General features: G+C 36.5%; 1 protein-coding gene across 1 annotated transcript in view; it reads right to left on the reverse strand.

Moving 5' to 3' along the window:
• RO60 (Ro60, Y RNA binding protein) overlaps positions 1-18,929 on the reverse strand; it is a 301,212-nt gene that overhangs the window by 119,374 nt on the left and 162,909 nt on the right. The gene's annotated exons all lie outside the window — the stretch shown is intronic.

Consider the following 18,929-nt stretch of genomic DNA (forward strand, 5'->3'; position numbering starts at 1 on the left):
GTAGCATCGGACAGCTGCCTTAATTGTCTAGGACTTAGATTCCTCTCCTTTAAGATAAATGTGTTACCTGAATAGTCTCTAAATTCATCTAATTTTACCTTTTCCCCATTTTTAATTAAAAATTTTTATTTCTTTTAAAGCACTTTTACCCAGAATTCAAGTAACCAAAATGAAATTTGGCTTAGAATATGATTTGGGGGATAATGTAGATGTATAGACGCCAAAAGAACCTCCCCAGATCATCTAGCTGCATCCCTTTATATTAGATTGGAAAATGGATTCAAAGACATTGAGAAACTTCCTTCAAACCATACAAAAATATAGAGTTTGTTCTAGGAAGAGAACGTCAACCTCCTGACTAAGACAGTCCAGTTACTGTAAATTTTCATTACCCCCTTTTCCTACTTTAAAACCTTTCATGGATCCTCATTATAAATAAGGATGACATTATGAAGCTTCTCATGAACTGTCCTGCTTCCCTCAGCAACACTACAGACCATCAATCTACTCTTGATATTGATGTTCCAGCACTACTGAATCACTTATATTTCCACATGCAATATTATGCTGATCCATGCTTATTTATTTTCATTTTGGCATCATACGTTCCTTTTTTTCTTTACTTTTCCATTTTTTCCTTCTCTATGGCTTTCATGGTCTCCTGCTACAGACCCCTGGCTTCGTGCATGTACATATCATGTTCTCTAGGGTTCTCTCCTGGGCTTCACTATACTCACTTTTCTTGGCTGATCTGTCTCTTTCTCTCCCAAGGGTTTGATTGTCATCTATTGAGTCATCTCTTTAAACTCTTGATCCCAAGCTTATCTTCTAGATTCTGGGACTATGTAATCAGTTTCTTAGTAGACATATCCAAATGGATGTTGCAGAGATACTCCAGTCTTAAGGTGTCACCTACCGCAGGTTGGCCTGTTCAACACTTATTTCTGTTTTTTCTTTTTCCATAGTACTGTGAGAGTTCCAAAGCTCAGTTTTTAATTTTTAAAATTCTTTTGTATTTGTCAGGGTTTTCCAGAGAAATAGAACTAAAGTATATATACAGATATAGAAACATAAGAAGAGATTTATTATGGAAATTGATTTACATAACTATGGAAACCAAGAAGTCCCATGATATGCCATCTGCAAGCTGGAGACTCAGGAAATCTAGTGGTGTTATTCAGATCAGGATTAAAGGCTGAGAACCACAGGAACCAATGGTATAACTCCCAATCTGACACTGAAGACCTGAGAACTTGGAACGCCACTGGTATAAGTCCTGGAGCCCAAAGACTGAGAACCAGGAGCTATAATGTCTAGATGTAATCTTTAGCAATCAAGGTATTCTACTTTCATAAAGGAATGACCAACTTAAAGAAAAAAGTATTTTCTTAAAAACTAGAGCACAGAGGACTTGGAATGTTATTCTTAATGGGGTATAGAGAAAACAGGGGTACCAACTTTTAGTGTAGGCCTTAGGAAGATAATGAGGGAGTCCTTATGGCAAATCCATGGCTTAGTTCCCACAGAGTGCAATGATTTCTTAGGGATATTTTAACAAAGTAACACCAACTGGGTGACTTAAAACAATAGGAACTTAGTCTCTCACAGTCTTGGGGGTCAAAAGTCTGAACTTTTTTTTTACAGAGTTGGTTCTTTCTGGCTTTCTGGAGACTTGGAAAAACAATCTGATCTGTTTCTGTCTCTTTGCTTCTGGTAGCTACTGGCCGTAATTGTGTTCCTTAGCTTGCATGTGCATCATTCCAATGTCTACCCAATTGTTATATAGCCTCGTTCCCTTTGTGTCTCTGTGTATGCCTTTCCTCTTCTTATAAGGTCCCGTGATTGGATTTAAGGGCCTAACACCATGCTCTATTTACTAGGATATAAAGTCTTATTTGGAAATGAGACTCCCTCCCCCCTGATTTATTTGGAAATAAAGTCTCATTTATATGGAAATAGATGGTGTTTGCTGATTTAGTCACTGAACTCCATCTAAGTTAATTATAACTACACAGATCTTTTTTCCAAATAAGTTCATATTCTGAGATTCTGTATATGTGTGGATTATGAGGGGAGACTACAGCGTAAGGGAGGGAGTCTCATCAATGTTCTAAGGAAACACCTGTAGGATAAAGTGTATGTTTTTGCAGAATATCAGCTCTACAAAAGTTTATTATGGCAGAAGTGGTCTATCTAGAATACACAAGTCCTTTTTCTTCCGTCTACCTTCATCATAATCAATACATCTAACCATGGTTTTGGTTCCCTAAATGTGAGCCTAACTTAACAAAATCAAAGGTGTATCACAATAAAAAGGATTGTTTTCTTAAGCAGTGGTTAAAAAAATGAAAAAAAACTAGAAAATCAGAATTACTGGTTTTGCGATAGCATTTCTTAAAGGAAGCTGGAGAAGGAGATGTTACAAGTGGAGTTTTAGCAGCAGGCATTACCGTAAGCTGCATCATGGGTGTCATCTGCAGTGATTTGAAACCATAGAAACAAATCAAAGCTACTGCTGTGTTTGCATTGAGCTGAGATTGCATGACTGTGAACTGTTCACACCACCAAAAATGGAAGAGTTTTCACCAGCCAAAAATAGATTCAGGTACATTTGTCCTGTCTTAATGCATTTGTGGGTGCTTAATTACTCTGACAGTTATGTACTCATCTCTTTAACCTCTGACATGGTTGAGAAAGTGACTTGAGTTGTCTTTTATGGTAATTCAAATTGGAGTAGACTAGGTTGAAAAGAAAGAAGCTTGTAAAGTGGATCTGCAGGATGATTGTTAACACTACGGCTATAAAACATACCCCTCCTCTCAGCTTTCTGTTTGAATACAGATGGCACAGAGTGCTTAAGGATGAAAAGCAGCCATCTTTGACATATTAGCCAGGGGGAAATCGTGTTAAATTATTGAGGAGAAAGGAAAATATAATTCAGTATCCTGTATATTTAGGAAGACTACCACTAAAGAACATAAACTCTTTTAGTTTTCTTAAAAATGAATTTTGAAAAGATAAAACTTTTTGGGTAATAATTTAGAATCTTCTATTTGATATTATGTATGAAATGATCCATACAAATAAAATAAAATAGAACCAAATAGGACTGGTCTTGAGTATGTGGAAAGTTGAATTTTTTTCTTTTATGAAATTAAGACCAGAAAGATTTTAGAGTTGTTATTAAATTTCAGATTTTTGCAGATGTCTCTACATGTGTATATTAGAAATTACATATTTAATGATTCTCCTCCATTCCTCTATTAATAATCACAGATTGGCAAGCCCAAGGATCAAACGTGACTCTCAGATATTTCTTTTGACATTTAGTTTCTTTAAAATGGTTTTGAATATGAATATCTTTAATTTTCTAATTGATATTTCTTACCCACCTTGCCCTCTGTCCTTTTTTGCTTGACATGTCTAATATGTTCAGTCACACTTTCCATGTGATTCTAGGGTCCATTTGATATCATTTCCTCAATCTCTGATAATTGCTTTCCTTAGTTTTTCAAACTGCTGCTATTTTTCTAAATTCCTGAAAATTTTTTTCTCTATTAAATTTACTATAATTATTGATAACTTACCCTTCTGTTTTTCAACATGACTAACAGTGATGTAATACAATGAAGAAACTGAATGCCAAGAAAACTCAAACTGATCTAATTTCTACATACTCCCCACTGCTCTAGAATCACAAGCTGGCTGAAGTCAACTTGATTAATGAAACTATCAGTTTCCTCTCTACCTTTATCTGGGCTCACTGAAATAGAGGAAAAGTGAAAAATGGAGCAAAAAAAAAAAAAAAAAAGAGAGAGAGAGTCTATAGATACATAAGGAAAATAACTAGAAGAAAACAGGGAAAAGATTGCAGAAAGTCTCTGTAAGAATATAATATGGTTTGACTAAAAGTATAAATCTACTAAGTGTCAGGCCCAGGACTTAAATCTAAGTCCTCTGATCCTAGATTTAATGCTCTTTCCACCAAACTACAGGTAGAGGTTGGAGCAAACCTCTGAGATGGAAGAGAATTTATAAAAGAGAATCAGTAAGGCAATTCCAGACCTATTGCAAGGAAACTGGGATCTGCTCCTGGATGTGTCATTCACAAGCTATGAAATCTTGGGTGAATCATTTTATCTGCCTAAACTTCAGTGTCAAGGAATCACACTAGATCATCTGTTATATACTTCCCTACTGATTTGGACATCTTGTGATCTGTAACTAAGAGCTGCTTATGCAAATAGTGTACAAAGCACGCTTGTATAAACTATAAAGCTTCCTTGGGGACTCCCAAAGTGACATCTTGTGCTCTGCTTGTGGTTCTACTTTAGACTCCACATTCATGCCACGTGAACACCTGTGAAAATGTCATCGGTTAGGAGGGTTAAACAGCAACTTAAATCAGCTTTATAATCCAACTCACGTGCTTCTCATTTGCAGAATAATTTTACCCTAAAGCTGTGAAAATTATTTGTGGATGAGTTAACTTTGACACTGTGATTCTTAGGATGCATTTATATGGCATAAAAAGCCACACCTGCAGAGCCTTTGAGATGCTCATCTGTTATACACTTGAATAGGAGGTTTCCACAATTCATTGTTCTATGACTGACTTCCCTTCACTATTTTAATGATGCATGTGATATTTTCTGCCTCAATAGATTTAGGTTTGCAAATATAGCAATATGTCAACAATTTGGAAAAATTGCCATCAGTGAAACCATGTCCTTTAGCAGTTTCACAGTCTTAAAAAACTCATCTTCAGACAGAACAATTATTGAAGTAAAAGAAAATGTAGCACACCAGGACTCAGATTTCTTAAGTAGAAACTGGTTTGTGTCAGAAAGCAGGAAATAATATTTTGCAGGGAAATTATAAAATAATGCTTTATGAATAAGTTTAAGCACTGACTAACTAGAACTATCAGAGACTGTAGATACATAAGGAAGGGAAAATGGGGGAAAAGATTAGAGAAAGCCTACGTGAGCATATAATATACTGGTCCTTGCCTTTCTTCTAAGAAAGATAATGGAATAAGTTCTCAGAGAAATGATGTGAGTGCAAAGGTGGGGATGTGTCCCTTTGCATTAGGTCTCTTTCTTTTTAAATTTTTTTTTGTAGTTGCAGATAGACAGCTTACCTTTATTATATTTGCTTATTTTTGTATGTGGTGCTGAGGATCAAACCCGGTGCCTCACACATGCCAGGCAAGCAATCTGCCACTGAGCCACGGCCCCAGCCCCAGTATTAGGTCTCTCTCTAAGTGACAGAAACCCAACTCACGTTAGTCACATAAAATAGAATTTATTGGCTTTTGAAACAAGGACATCCCAGAGGTAGGCTAGACCTCTGACTGCAACCAGGTACACAAATGATTTCACTTTCAGCTCTGATTCCTTCTGGATATTGGCTTCATTTTAAGTTCTTGGCATATAATGGAGAAATTTGGCTATAGGAAGCTCCAAGGCTATATCCCTTCCTTCCCACAGTATGCATATATAAACAAACACCAGGGACAAATTGAATCTGAGGGGTGCTATTTGGGTCAGAAACTCACCTCTGGACAAATAACTGTATCCAGGAGATTAAATACCCTTATCAGCTGGCTGGGTCACTGCTCATGCCTGGGTTTAGGGCAGCATCATGACTGACTGTGCATCAGGACTGCAAGTTGTGGGGATATGGAATTTCTCTAAAGAAAGACATTTTGGACAAATAATAGGCCTATTTGAAACTTTTGTTTTTTGAGATTAAAACCCAGTCTTCATATGTAACATGAATCTAAAGCTGCAAAGGTCAGTCATGGACAGGTTTTGAAATTATCCAAAATTACCCTAGAATTAGAATAAATGAAATAACCAAAATTGAATAAAACTTGAGTCTGGTGGTGGTATGACTTTTCCTCAAATTCACATTTCCCTATAACTCATTATTAAAAGAACTATGCATTAACAAATACAAATTACTAAATGTAAAATGCCTGGTAATTTAGATGAGGATTTAAATAACTACAAATTAGACAATTCTTTCATAGAGGCAGATGCTATAATGTGCCACTGAGTACTTCTGGAGCTCTGAGGTCCCCCTCAGAGTAATCTATCCTCAATTATTAATTTGCTGCTACACTTGAATATAACCCATTAGATAATGGAAATGAAGTGATTACTGTAAAAGCTTAATGGTATTAGTTACTAGATTGAGTTCCAGGGACAGACTCTGAGATGGATGAAATGTAGATTTATAAGAAAGAGAAGAAGTCAAGATTAATCGGAGGGGGGAAAACTGATCTGTCATGTGATGTGAATGGCAACTGACACCTCAGCTCATCCTAGGAGCTCTGGAGTGAGGGGGTCCTTCAAAGTTGCCCCAAACTGAGGCTGTGGGGCCAAGCCTTTGTATTCCTGTATTAACAGTCACCTGATGCAGGCTGACTCAGGGTGGTCAGGACATGTCTGCTTCCAGGCAGCTCCTCAGCTGAAGGCAATTCCTGGGGAGGAACTCAGTTTTGAGTCCTAAGCAGACAAGGCACTGGGAGCTGGGGGAGGGGGGCCTCAGAGCTGCAGTGGTACCCAGTGGCACATTATAGCATCCATGATGACTGCTGCTTAAAGGGCACTTCAAGTACTACCCAAATGTCAGATCTGTTTTCATTTTTGGTATTTAGGCAAGAACTGTCTCTTTTGGCCAAAGGACCTTTAAAGTGTTTTCCATTGTCACAGCAAAGAAGAGAACAAAGTGATCAGATCAAAGAATGTGAATCCTGCTAGGGGAGGCAGTCGCCCAAGAGAATAAAGAGAATGAACAAGATAATTCCATGACAGGAACACAGCCACTCCCAGGATCACTCGCAGGGTCAATAAGCAAAGACCTATTTGTGTAGGGTCTTGAAGCAAGGTTTAAATGCCCAGACAAAATCTTGACAGACAGCTTGGGGCAATCAGAAGAAGACACTCTGCACCCAGAGTCAGTCTCTTATCTAAATGACTTGGTTGTGATCACCAGTACCTGGGTGACCAAGAACTGGGATTGAGGTTCATTTAGAATAACTGCTGTAACTCGAGGTTTGGTTTTTGCTTTTCCTTCAAAGGCCTGTTATACTGATGTCTTAGGGCAAAAGGAAGGTGGAACCATTGTCAGGTCCTCCATCCAGCAACTTTGCTGCAAATCATGTTCTCCTCTCACCATCTCTAGCTACATGATGAGCCAAACTTGTCCCTCTTGCTGGTCCCAGACCAGTTCCTTGGAAGGTAGCAGCTTTCCTACTGTGACTATGAAATGGTGGAAAATATGGGACAAATCACATTACCCTCTGCTGTCCTGTCCTCATTCTCCGTATTAACTGCACAGAAGGCTGTAGGGATCTGTTAGATTTTACTGATTGATTGGGGTGACTGGTGGAAATTACAGTGGAAATTAATTAGGAAACTAAAGAAAAAAAGTATTTCTATATGTGATTTTTCTGCATAATTCAAAGGAAAAGCAGTAAGAAATGAAATCCATCATAGGTGAGTTACTTTGTAGTGGTTACCAGTTCCTTTACCCTGTCTTCAAGTTTGGGTCTCTTCGTGACAGCATTACCTTCTAGATTTGCCCAAGGCTCCTCCTGTACTTTTTAGGTAATAAAATCTTCACAATGAGTGCTGGCCTTTCTCTGGGATTCACCCTTCTCTTCTCATCTGTCTTTTTAATCACTTCTGAATTGATCTGTTTAGACTGACATTCAGTAGGACTCAAGAAGAACAGTTTTTGGTAGATATTGTTTCAACTTCCCCAAAGGAGTTAGATTGACCACTCCAAATAGAGAGACCTTATTATCCCCCGGGCCCTGCAAACCAGACCAGGCACTCTGAGACTCGTTCCATTGAAGGTTTCTTCATTAGTGTGTGTCATAGACTTCTATTTCATTAATTTATTTATATAGGTACTGGGAATTGAACCTGGGGGTGCTTTACTACTGCACTACATTCCCAGCCCTTTTATTTATTTATTTATTTATTTATTTATTTATTTATTTATTTGCTTTGAGACAGGGTCTTGCTAAGTTGCTTAAGGCCTCACTAAGTTCCTAAGGCTGGCCTTGAACTTGCAATCATCCTTTCTCAACCTCCTGAGTTGCTGGGATTACAGGTATGCGCCACTGAGCCTGGCACAGACTTCTATTTATTTTTTCACTTGTCTGACAAATAACTGTTGAATTTGATAATACCACCCTCTGCAAAAAAAAAAAGAAAAAGAAATTCCTCACATTCATGTCTTTTAAGGACAGTCTAAACCCTTAAGAATTATCCCATACTTTGCAGTCAAATTCTTCTCAACATGTATAACCGATGGCATGTCTGAAGTTTTTCATTGAATACTCAACCCCTCTCTATTATGAATTGTGGAGATTTGGGGGTGTTAGGAATAAGAAGCTGACCATTTATTAATTATTTTCTTTAGTCATCATTCCTTTACCATCTATTGACAAAATAAAAGTTTTAAAATTAACTTTTTATGAGGTGTTAATTGAGTTATTTGCTCTAGAGGTCCTGTTGAGTAATTAGAGGCTAAGAGTGAATGGATGGGGGAAGATAGGAATCTACTTTCATATATATGTGGTACAAATTTTACATATTTCTCATTTTAGAGTTTGTTCAGTTTTTTTTTTTTTTCAACCAATTCTTCTATACCTTCATGAAGCCCTCGCATGTTAACACATATAGATGCCTAAACCAAATGGACACTATTTTCATGAAGAGTCTGACCAGATAAGTAATTCCCATTACAGGATCTTGTCTAGTTTCTTCACACTTAATACTAACTCATCCAAAATATTTCTGAGTTTTTAATAAAGAAGCATCCCATATGATTTAGATTATGCATAGTGTTTATTTAAAATAAGGTCTGGGACTTTATTTACTCATTTTTATTTATTTATTTATAATTTGAGCGTGATTAAGTATTATCAGGATTTTTTCTTCTCCTTTTTTGTTTCTGAACTATTTAATTTAACTGGAGTGAGATTGAGGGACAGTGATTGTCATGCATGAGGAGGATGGGGTTGAATAAGAATAGGTGAGGAAGGAACTGGTTTGGGGGAAGAAGTTCATAAGAGGCTTTTAGAGGACAAGATTCAAAGCACAGAGACAAATTATTTCTGTTGCCTAATAAAAGTGGTGAGGTTGGATAGAAATGTAGCAGTTGAAGAAGTAGCACTTAGAATAAAATAGATTCAAGAAATAATTGGTGAGTCTAAATATTAGATGAAGAGCTTGGACTCTAGAAAGATAAATACATATGTCCTTGGCTGTCAGCAGTTGGATGAATGCTCTTAGTATCCATCTGAAATAAGAATATAGGAAAAGTGGGGTTGAGGATGTAACTCAGTGATAGGGTGCTTGTCTAGCATGTAAGACCCTGGGTTTAATTCTAGCATTGCAAATATTAATGTATAAAGAGCAAATACGGGAGAGAGGAAGATGAGGAAAGATGTTGACTTGGGAATGTCGAGAGAACTTGTTAATTAAGATTCCCAGTAAATAACTAGATATAGGAATTTGGGTTAAAAGAAGAAACTTTGGACTGGAGGAATAGTTTTTGAGTCATTAATACATGGGTGGTAAATGTAGGTGTGGGAATAGAAGAGATAAAAGGTAAGTAATTTTTAGAATGAGAATAGAAGAAATTTTGTGCAGAACCTTGAAAAATACTAGAAATGTATAAGGAAAAAAAAAAGTGATTTCCTTGGCAGAACCCAGAGGGGATCAGACTCAGCAGACAAAGTTTCAAAATCAGAGGATGGAATTCTACACGTGGAATAGTCAACCGTTACAAGTACATACTGCTAGCTGAATGTCTTCTGACTCCCAGTTTCTTCTCTAAGCAAATTTGACAGAGTCCCTCACAAATAACCTCCAAATTATATCATTTAAGGACTTAAGTACAATGGCTCCTCTAAAGCAAATCAAGTCACTTGAAAAACTTCCTCCATGTTAATAGAACCTCAAATATGAACAAAGAATAAAGGATCTAGGCTAACACAATAGCACCAGTGGAAAACAAACAAATGTCCCCAAAGAAATAGATTCTATGCAAGGGACAAATGAGAAACTCAAATTCTAATTAGTATCCTCACAGAGATTAGTGATATACAGAAAAGAAATACAGATAATAAAAGAGAGCTCTTGGAAATGGAAAATGTTCATTGAATTTTTTTAGAATTCCACAGAAGAAATGGAAGATAACATTGAGGAATCTTCCAGAAAGTTGAACAAAATAGCTAAGTGTGGGTAGAGATTTCACACAGATTTTTAAATAAAATTTCAAAATAAAGTTTTATGTAAAGATTTAAAATTGTTGACATACAAAAGAGAAGAAAGAACTGAAAAGAGACGCCCAAGACTGTTAGGCAGCATGGAGTTGGGAAAGGCAGAGGTTAAGGCCACAGTAAAGAAAGTCTGTGGTTATCTGGCTGTGTGGACTTGAACAAGTAGTCTCCTCTCTTTGAGATTTCTCAGCAGTAAAATGAAGGCAATAGTATAATCATTTGAAAGGTTAATTTAGTTCAAACAAGTAGGGGCACTTGAAGCCAGGCTCGGTGGTGCATGCCTGTAATCCCAGCTACCTGGGAGATTGAAGTAGGAGGATCGTGAGTTCCAGATCAGCCTGAGCAATGTAGGGAGACTGTCTGGGGGCAGTGGAAGGAAGCAATACTTCCCTGATAGTTAAATACTCTAAATGTTAGCAATTACTATGAACTAAATAACTTCTCTTTGGAAAATCAATTTTTTGGAATAAAAAATAAAACACAAAATTTTATGTCAAAAAATACTCAGACGTCTACATAAACCCACACCTAGTTTTCAGACAGTTGCTTCTGCTAGGAGTTAAACATTTACTTAGGAGCTCGTTTAACTTTTTTCTGTCTGTATTGTTTTGCTTCTTCTCCTAAGGTACCGAGGAACTGTGGAATAACAAGATAAAACAAAGTTAATTCCATCACACAAACAGATGTAAAAGTTCATCTGTTTAAGAACCATAAAAAAGTCAGATGATAGCAGGATTATCTGTTCTTGAGGCTTAAAATAGTGATAATTCAGACTTAGGTTGAAACAGAGCAATCCCTGAAGTCTTCTCTGGAGAAAGCCAGGCCTGATGTGATGGGAATTCTCACTTGGGCTTTGAGAAACAAGATTAATGTTTTTCTGGGGTCCTTTCCTGTAGCAGCAGCAGCCTGCTCTGGGAAGAACAGAACATTCTCTGGAAGGGACACTTTCTTCCTTCCTAGGGTCTTCCAGCTTCCCTGACTTTGTGTGGCCTAGCATGATTTTATGATTATGATAGTATTAACTTTTTATGCACTGTGTATAAGTTTGCCATATGCCTTAGCCAAACAAATAACCTTTCAGTTATCTATAAATCCTAAGAGTTTTCTCCAAGGTTTTGTGTTTTCTTTTTTTGGTGAGGTGGGAACCGGGCATTGAACTCAGGGGCACTTGATCACTGAGCCACATCCTCAGCCCTATGTTATATTTCATTTAGAGGCAGGGTCTCACTGAGTTGCTTTAGTGCCTCACTTTTGGCTGAAGGTGACTTTGAATTTACAATCCTCCTTTCTCAGCCTCTGGAGCCACTGGGATTACAGGTGTGTGCCACCAGGCCTGGCTGTGTTTTCTTTTTTTAAAAAATTTTTAATTTCTTCTTTCTAGTTCTACATGGCAGTAGAATGTGTTTTGACATATTATACATAAATAGAGTGTAACTTCCCATTCTTGTAGGTTTTGTTTTCAAGTATCAGAAATGTTTGTTTAGTTGCATGGGAAGAGGTATGAATTAGGACACATGGCTGCCAGTGACAGAAAGAAGTTCTCAATTAAATTTATAAAAACAAAATATCTGTTTACCGACATAACAGGAAAGTCTCAGATGCAGCTAACTTCAAGTTAGCTGCTTCATTGATACTAGAGTTTTCTCTTGCTCTGTTTCTCATTTCTGCTTGTTTCTCTTCTGTAGCATGTTGGCCTCTTATTATTGTAATATTGAGAAGTTTCCCACTTAACTTAGGAAGGTGGCCATTGAGCAGCCTTAAATTTAAATCTTTTCAGAATTGTGACTCCACAGGCAAAGGAGGGATGCTGCCAATTTGGACTAACCTGGTAATTACATGGAGAATTCTGATTGGCCCATCTGGGCCTGTGCTCCTCTCTGAAGGAGTCACTGTTGCTCCAGGTCTGGGCCATTGTGATTGGCCTGACATGGTCTTTTGCTCACACCTGTGATAGGGCACTGTGATATGAGGGGAAGGGGAAACTTTCTTAAAGAAGAAAGGCATACTGTTTCCACAAGTGTAGCAGATAAAACTTGAATTGCCACACTTTGCATGGTGAGAAAGTAAAGAGGAGACAGATTGCTTTTTGTTTTCATGAGGTTGACTTACTAACCATATTCAATCTTACCTTTTCAGAGACCTGGTGGATATTCTTTAAAAAAAAAAAAAAAGTATGTTTTTGCCAGATACAACTGGCAGTTGTACACATTTACACACAATATTATGAGAATTCACAATGAATAATGCTTTCAATTGAGCTACTTATTAATTTTTTTAAAATTATTTTTTGCAATGAACTTTTGTCAAATAGCTAATACAGGCCATGAACAGAACAACGGAGTCATAGTTTCTGCTTCACCGTAATTAGTGTGTAATGAAGGGTTAAAACAATCACACAAGGTCTGGTACAGCAATTACCTTGCATGCATGAGGCACTGGGTTTGATCCTCAGCACCACATAAAAAAAATAAATAAGTAAGATATTGTGTCCATCTACAACTAAAAAAAATTTTTTTCTAAACCAATCACACACGTATATATGCCCTTTGAATTTATTTTAAATGCAGTAAAATTTATAATAAGAGTAGACACCTGGCCTATATTGGCACACCAGAGGCACTGTGTCACAAGAAGTTATAGTTAGGGGGAGTCTTCAGTGATGAGTAGGGATTAACCAGTTATAAGTGTAGAGATAAGTTCTAGGGAAAAGAAACAGCATATGTTATTGACCCAAATTGGAAAGAAAGTCCTGAAGGAAATCTGCATCAGACTGAAGAGTGAGGGGAACAAACTACAAAGCCAAATATAATGTAGGGGATCATGCATGTTGGTTGAAGTCTATGTTTTTCTTCCCTACCTATAATGGGAATTTTGAAGGGTTTAAATTAAGGCAATGACACAATTTGATTTATGTTAACAAAAATAATTCTAGTTCATTCATTCATTCATTCATTTAGGCTATGGATGAACAAGACTGCCTGAATTTGAAGTCTAATTCTACCACTTACTACTTGTGGGACCCATAATGAGTTACCTAACCTCTTTGTACATCAGTTTTCTCATCTGTGAAATGGTGTTAGTCTCAACAACTATGTAATAGGTTTCTCAAAAATGAGAATTAGATAACCTAAAATATATTAGGGTTATAAAAGTGTTTTATGTATGATGGTATCTAATATTTATGTATGATGATATCTGTTTGCTAATATTATTGTTTAACATTATTGAGCAGTCCCTATGAGCCAGGCATTAAAAAAGCATGAAATGGTCTTTGCAAAGAGTAGGAGTCTTTGCTCACTAGAGCATTTATGGTAAGGTTATCAGACTGTGTTGAATAATTTTTTGAGTTTGAGTGATCATGATTTTTGTAAGACTAACATGCCCACATGTTTTACAACTATCCAAGCTATCATCTATGGATTTCAGAGTTAGATATACAATATAGACTGGATTTCATTTTTGGCTTTGCTTCTTACAATGACTAAGCCTCAGTTACTGTACTGTAATATGGGGACAACCTCATATTGTTTCTTTGAAGACTAAATGAGATCACATATATCTGTATTTATGTATTTATTTGTGCTCGGTCTGTAGCTCAGTGGTAGAGTGCTTGCCTTGCACATGTGAGGCACTGGGTTCAATCCTTGCCACCACATAAAAATAAATTGGTAAACAAAGATTTTGTCCATTACAACTAAAAAAAGATTTAAAAAAAAATGCTTAACACCATGCCTGCCACATTGTAATAACTTTCTAAATGGTAGTTATTATTAGTGGTAACTTAAGAGGTGGTGGTATGGTATTTTTTTAAAAAAGCAAGTCTAAATGCTAAATTTATGTACCCTTTCAACACATGTTCTGAGTTAATGAAAGAAATGAATTAGCTGCTTAACATATACCTCAACAAGGAAGAATACACATTGAATTATTATGAAAGTAATTTTTAAGTAGGGAATTAGAAAAAAACAGAATAGAAACAAGGGCAGACTTTAATATTTTACTGAACATACTTGTGGATTTCTTAAACCTTGGATGGTGAAAATAGTTGGTAAGGTATTCATATGTTAAATATAATTATTGAAAAGAAGAAACTAAAATGCTGGTAAACCTCAATCCAAAATACTTCCTTAGCCTGCTAAAAATGAATATTTCTAGAACTTGCATATGCAGCTTTAAATTTTATTCTCCTTCTGTTATTTAAATAAATAAATAAATATGTTAAATATAATTATTGAAAAGAAGAAACTAAAATGCTGGTAAACCTCAATCCAAAATACTTCCTTAGCCTGCTAAAAATGAATATTTCTAGAACTTGCATATGCAGCTTTAAATTTTATTCTCCTTCTGTTATTTAAATAAATAAGGGAAAAATGATCTAGTGGATTTTACAAAGCACAAATGTTTGCTCTTTAAAAGATGAAGTCTATACTGGGTGTGGTGGCACACGCTTGTAATCCCAGCCACTCAGGAGGCTGAGGAAGGAAGATTGCAAGTTCAAAACCAGCAAAAGCGAGACTCCAAGCTCTAAGCAACTCAGTGAGCCCCTGTCTTTAAATAAATTACAAAATAGGGCTGGGGATATGGCTCAGTGGTCGAGTGCCCCTGAGTTCAATCCTTGATACCAAAAAAAAAAGAAAAAAAGAAAAAAAATTTTCAAACCTGTTTTGAATCTATCCTTTTAATTTCTATTCTTCTTGTCTCTAGATAAACATGAATTATCATGTAACTACAGGCATATGGGTTTAATTTTTATTATGCTCTAACACAAGTGGAAAGTGGAATATGAAAAGGATATTTCCATTTTTATAGCAATAAGTTAACATTAAATCTAGCTTTATGGTGTTTAACTTGGAGGCATCCTGCCAAAACACATTGATTGATAGGATGAAAATTAAAACCATTAATGGGATGCCTTGTTCTGTAAATTAGGGTTGAGGATTATGGAGCTAAGATCACTTTTCTTTTCTTTTCTTTTTTTTTTATTGCTCTTTGAAAGAAGGAAAAGTAAGCAAACTAGTCTGTGCCTGGGGTGCCTTGCAGGGATACCACCCGAAGGCTGGGTAACTGGCCTCTGGAGTCTATAAGCCCATGGTGGATAGAATTCAACTACTTAGAAACAAATCAAAACAAGTACCTGCAAGTGAACTGTCTATAGGACAGAGAAAAGAACAATACTGTAAAAAGATATGGGAAGGAAAAGTAAATTATAAGGCAAAACAACCAGCAAATGCAATTCCTTCATAGTCACAAGCCAGAACTTGAGTTTAATTCCTGCCTTACAGTTGGCAACACAACCCACTGAGATGGATGTTTCCGCATTTAAGATATAGGAGAATAAAGACTCCTTTGGTGAGAATTTTCCTCCTAAGCAGCAGTGGAGAGACATGTATCTCATAAAGGAAGGGAATTTATGCATGCATCTGGCATTTCAAGACCCACATAAGCCTCAAAAAAATTCCAAAGTATAAACTAGAGATTTGGCATGAAAAAAATTAAAAGAAGTATGCACTGTTTCTTTTTTTAAAATAAAATAAAGTAAAATAAGTAAAAGATTTATTCTAAACTTGTAGAAAATAAATGCTTTATTTGTTATTGAATTCAGTTCCTTTTCCACTTCCATACTTTCTCCTAGACCACTGGAATTTCCTCTCTCTGATTCCTCTTTTCCCTGTGATTTTGCTTTTCTTATTTTCCTTGTTTTGTTTTCAGTGTCCAGTGAAACTAGATAGTTATATATAGTCCAGTGGATCCCCGAGTTTAAGATTTCTGGGATGAGAAAGTAAAAATAAATCAGGGGACATCAATATAGGATTAACAACTTTCTTTTTGTTTTGCTAATGACAGATATCAAAAACAAGATTTAATAATATTAAATTTAATTACATGTAAAATTGACTACATTGAAGTTATTTCTCTGATTTCTTCTTAGACTGGTAAAAAATGATTGACTGGTTGACCCCAATCTGGAGACTCACTTTGGATTATGGTTCTAACCTGCAAGAATTAGTCTAAGGTATCTCCTTCATTTTATGACTGCAAAACTTTTACATCAAAATGCTTTTAAAATTACATTTACTTTTTCCCTAAAGGAAATATGTTCCTCTGGACCTTTTCATCATGTTTAGGATGAAGTCTGCAATTTTGAAGATGTCTTATATTTTTACTATCTGGTCCCCATTCATTGTTACATCCTTTTCTTCCTACCACCTATTCTTTCCACCCTAAGCAGGTCTGGTCATAGGTACTGTCAGGCTTCTTTGTGCTTTAATATGTGCTACTCCCTCTGAGGGACTTTGCATTTAAAACCCAATTCAAGGCTAACTCCTAGGAGCAGTACTTCCTGGAAGTACCTCCAGCTAGAGATCTTGACTAGTACTTCCTATGTTCTCTCAGGAATATATCCATATTTACAAAAAGTAATTATGTTCATTTATTCATGAGAGAAAAATACATGAAACCTCTACTGTTGTACCTCTTATAATCTTGTATGTCAAGGTTTTATTTATATATTCTTTCCTAGAAGAACTTCTTGAAGGTGACACTACATGCTTTTAGATTTTTGTTATACAAATAATGTACATTGCTGCAAGACTAAAATGCATTAGTCAAAAGCCATCTAAGTTTTGAAATTATAATATTTTTAAAAACATGATTAAAATTTTATACAGTGTAAGATTCCTCTTACCACTGGTTTTTGTAGGCAAAAGAAAATAGAACAGAATTATTCTCCCACTTGTGTGAATTCTGCTATTCTGATTACCTTCTATCCCACTCCCTATCATTGCCACACCAGCCCTGAGGAGACAGTGTGACTGTAATCATGGAGTTTGGTTAACATAGTACTCCTCACCTAATGTATCAGTGTGCCCATGTAAATAATGAAGAAAAGATACATACATGCATGCACACACACACACACACACACACACACACACACCTTTATGGTGCATTTCTTGCTTTGCCAATAATTGTACTTTTATTTGATCATTTTTAATACTGCCTAGGTAGACTAGATGGCTCTATCTTATTTGTATTTTTATTCTCTGGCACAGTGTCTAGGTGAATATCTGTTGAATGAAGGGCAAAACATCTCCTCAGTGCTTTTCTCTAAATCTGATATGAGACTCTATTGAGTCCAACAGTGTGATCTTAGCTGCAGCCTCCAATGAGAAAACAGAAAGGAAAACGAAAGGGCTGTAGTGGCAATGGGGTGACTCATTTTGTTTTTGAATTTAATTCCCTCTTATCATAAAGTAAAAACAGTGGCTGAAAAAAAAGAGATGTGGTTTCACAAAACATCATTATTATTTCCTTACTAAAAGTACAATACAACAACATATAATTATGGAAATTGAGTTGGGAGCCCAGATTACATGCCCATGACGCAGGATGCAACATTTACTTTTGCCAAAACATTACCTTTACTGATATTAAGAAATCTGACATCATGTTATGGAATAAAGTAATTGAGAAAACAATAAATTGAAGTTGGAAATTCTTTAAATATATGGATTAGCATTCTATGATAGGTAAGAGACATGCAATTGGGAAGGACCAACCCTCAATGAGCCTAAGACTGGTTAATGAGGTTATAGGGCATACCTGCCAAACCCCAGGGAGTCAGAGAAGAAACTATAGCATCTCCAAAGTTCTCTAAAGATTTTTACCTTTGAACAACTCCCTCCCTCCACTCACACCTGGTCACCTACTGATTTGAGTAGAATGTGAAGCTGGTATGGCTCAAATCCCAAACCACTGTTCATCAAACTAGGCCTGCTGTTGCCTAGAGGAATTCCCAACAATTGTCTGCTCCAACCTTTGTGGAGGAGCTATTGCTCTGAGTAGGGATAGAGGGTTTTCCCTTTGTCTTCTCTCCAAACAGGTTTATGGCATAGCTGTGGTCTCTTCCCAGTGTGAGTTGCCTACTCAAAAACCAGTCTTCTTTTTCCTTGTTAGCAAAACCCTGATTTGGGGTGTTCACTTCTCCCCCTCTGACTCCAGTGTAAAATCCTGATTAGTTTTGATAATCCTCTTCCCTTGTTAGAGATTGATTTAGAGGTAAGTATATGATAAAAGAGATCCAGGGTTGCTGTGGTACCAAGTATGATACTAAGACTGCAGAGGCCACCTGATGATAAGAAGAGAGATTTAACCCAACATGACAGAATAGAGAAAAATGGAAAAAGCAAGTTTCAATGGTGACTTCATAAGCCACTGGAATGACCTGCCCTGGAAGTGTTACCTATGGACTCCTTGTCTTGAGATGGCAAGTTGCCTTGCTTGTTGAGGTTGGGTTGTCTCCTTCTGGAAGCCAGAACATCCTTACTGCTGTACACTCAATCTTTAAGGAAGCACTAACGACTTCTGCTCCTACCAAAACAATTTCCAGCTCTCCTGGGTCACTCATGTTCTTTACTGTTTATGAATCTTTACTAACACTATTCCATCTATGGAACATAATCTTACATTGCACTTATAGCTAGTGAAAATATATTCACTTTTCAAATCTACTCCAAATCTTATTACCTGAGATAGCCTTCTCCAACTTGCCACTCATCCCTTCCTTCAGTCTATGTGTTGCTCTTGGTTTGAATCAGCCTTCTAACCTTTGTTCTACTTT

The sequence above is a fragment of the Spermophilus citellus genome (assembly GCF_964194105.1).
Source record: "Spermophilus citellus genome assembly, chromosome: 6".
NCBI classification, from domain to species: Eukaryota; Metazoa; Chordata; class Mammalia; order Rodentia; family Sciuridae; genus Spermophilus; species Spermophilus citellus.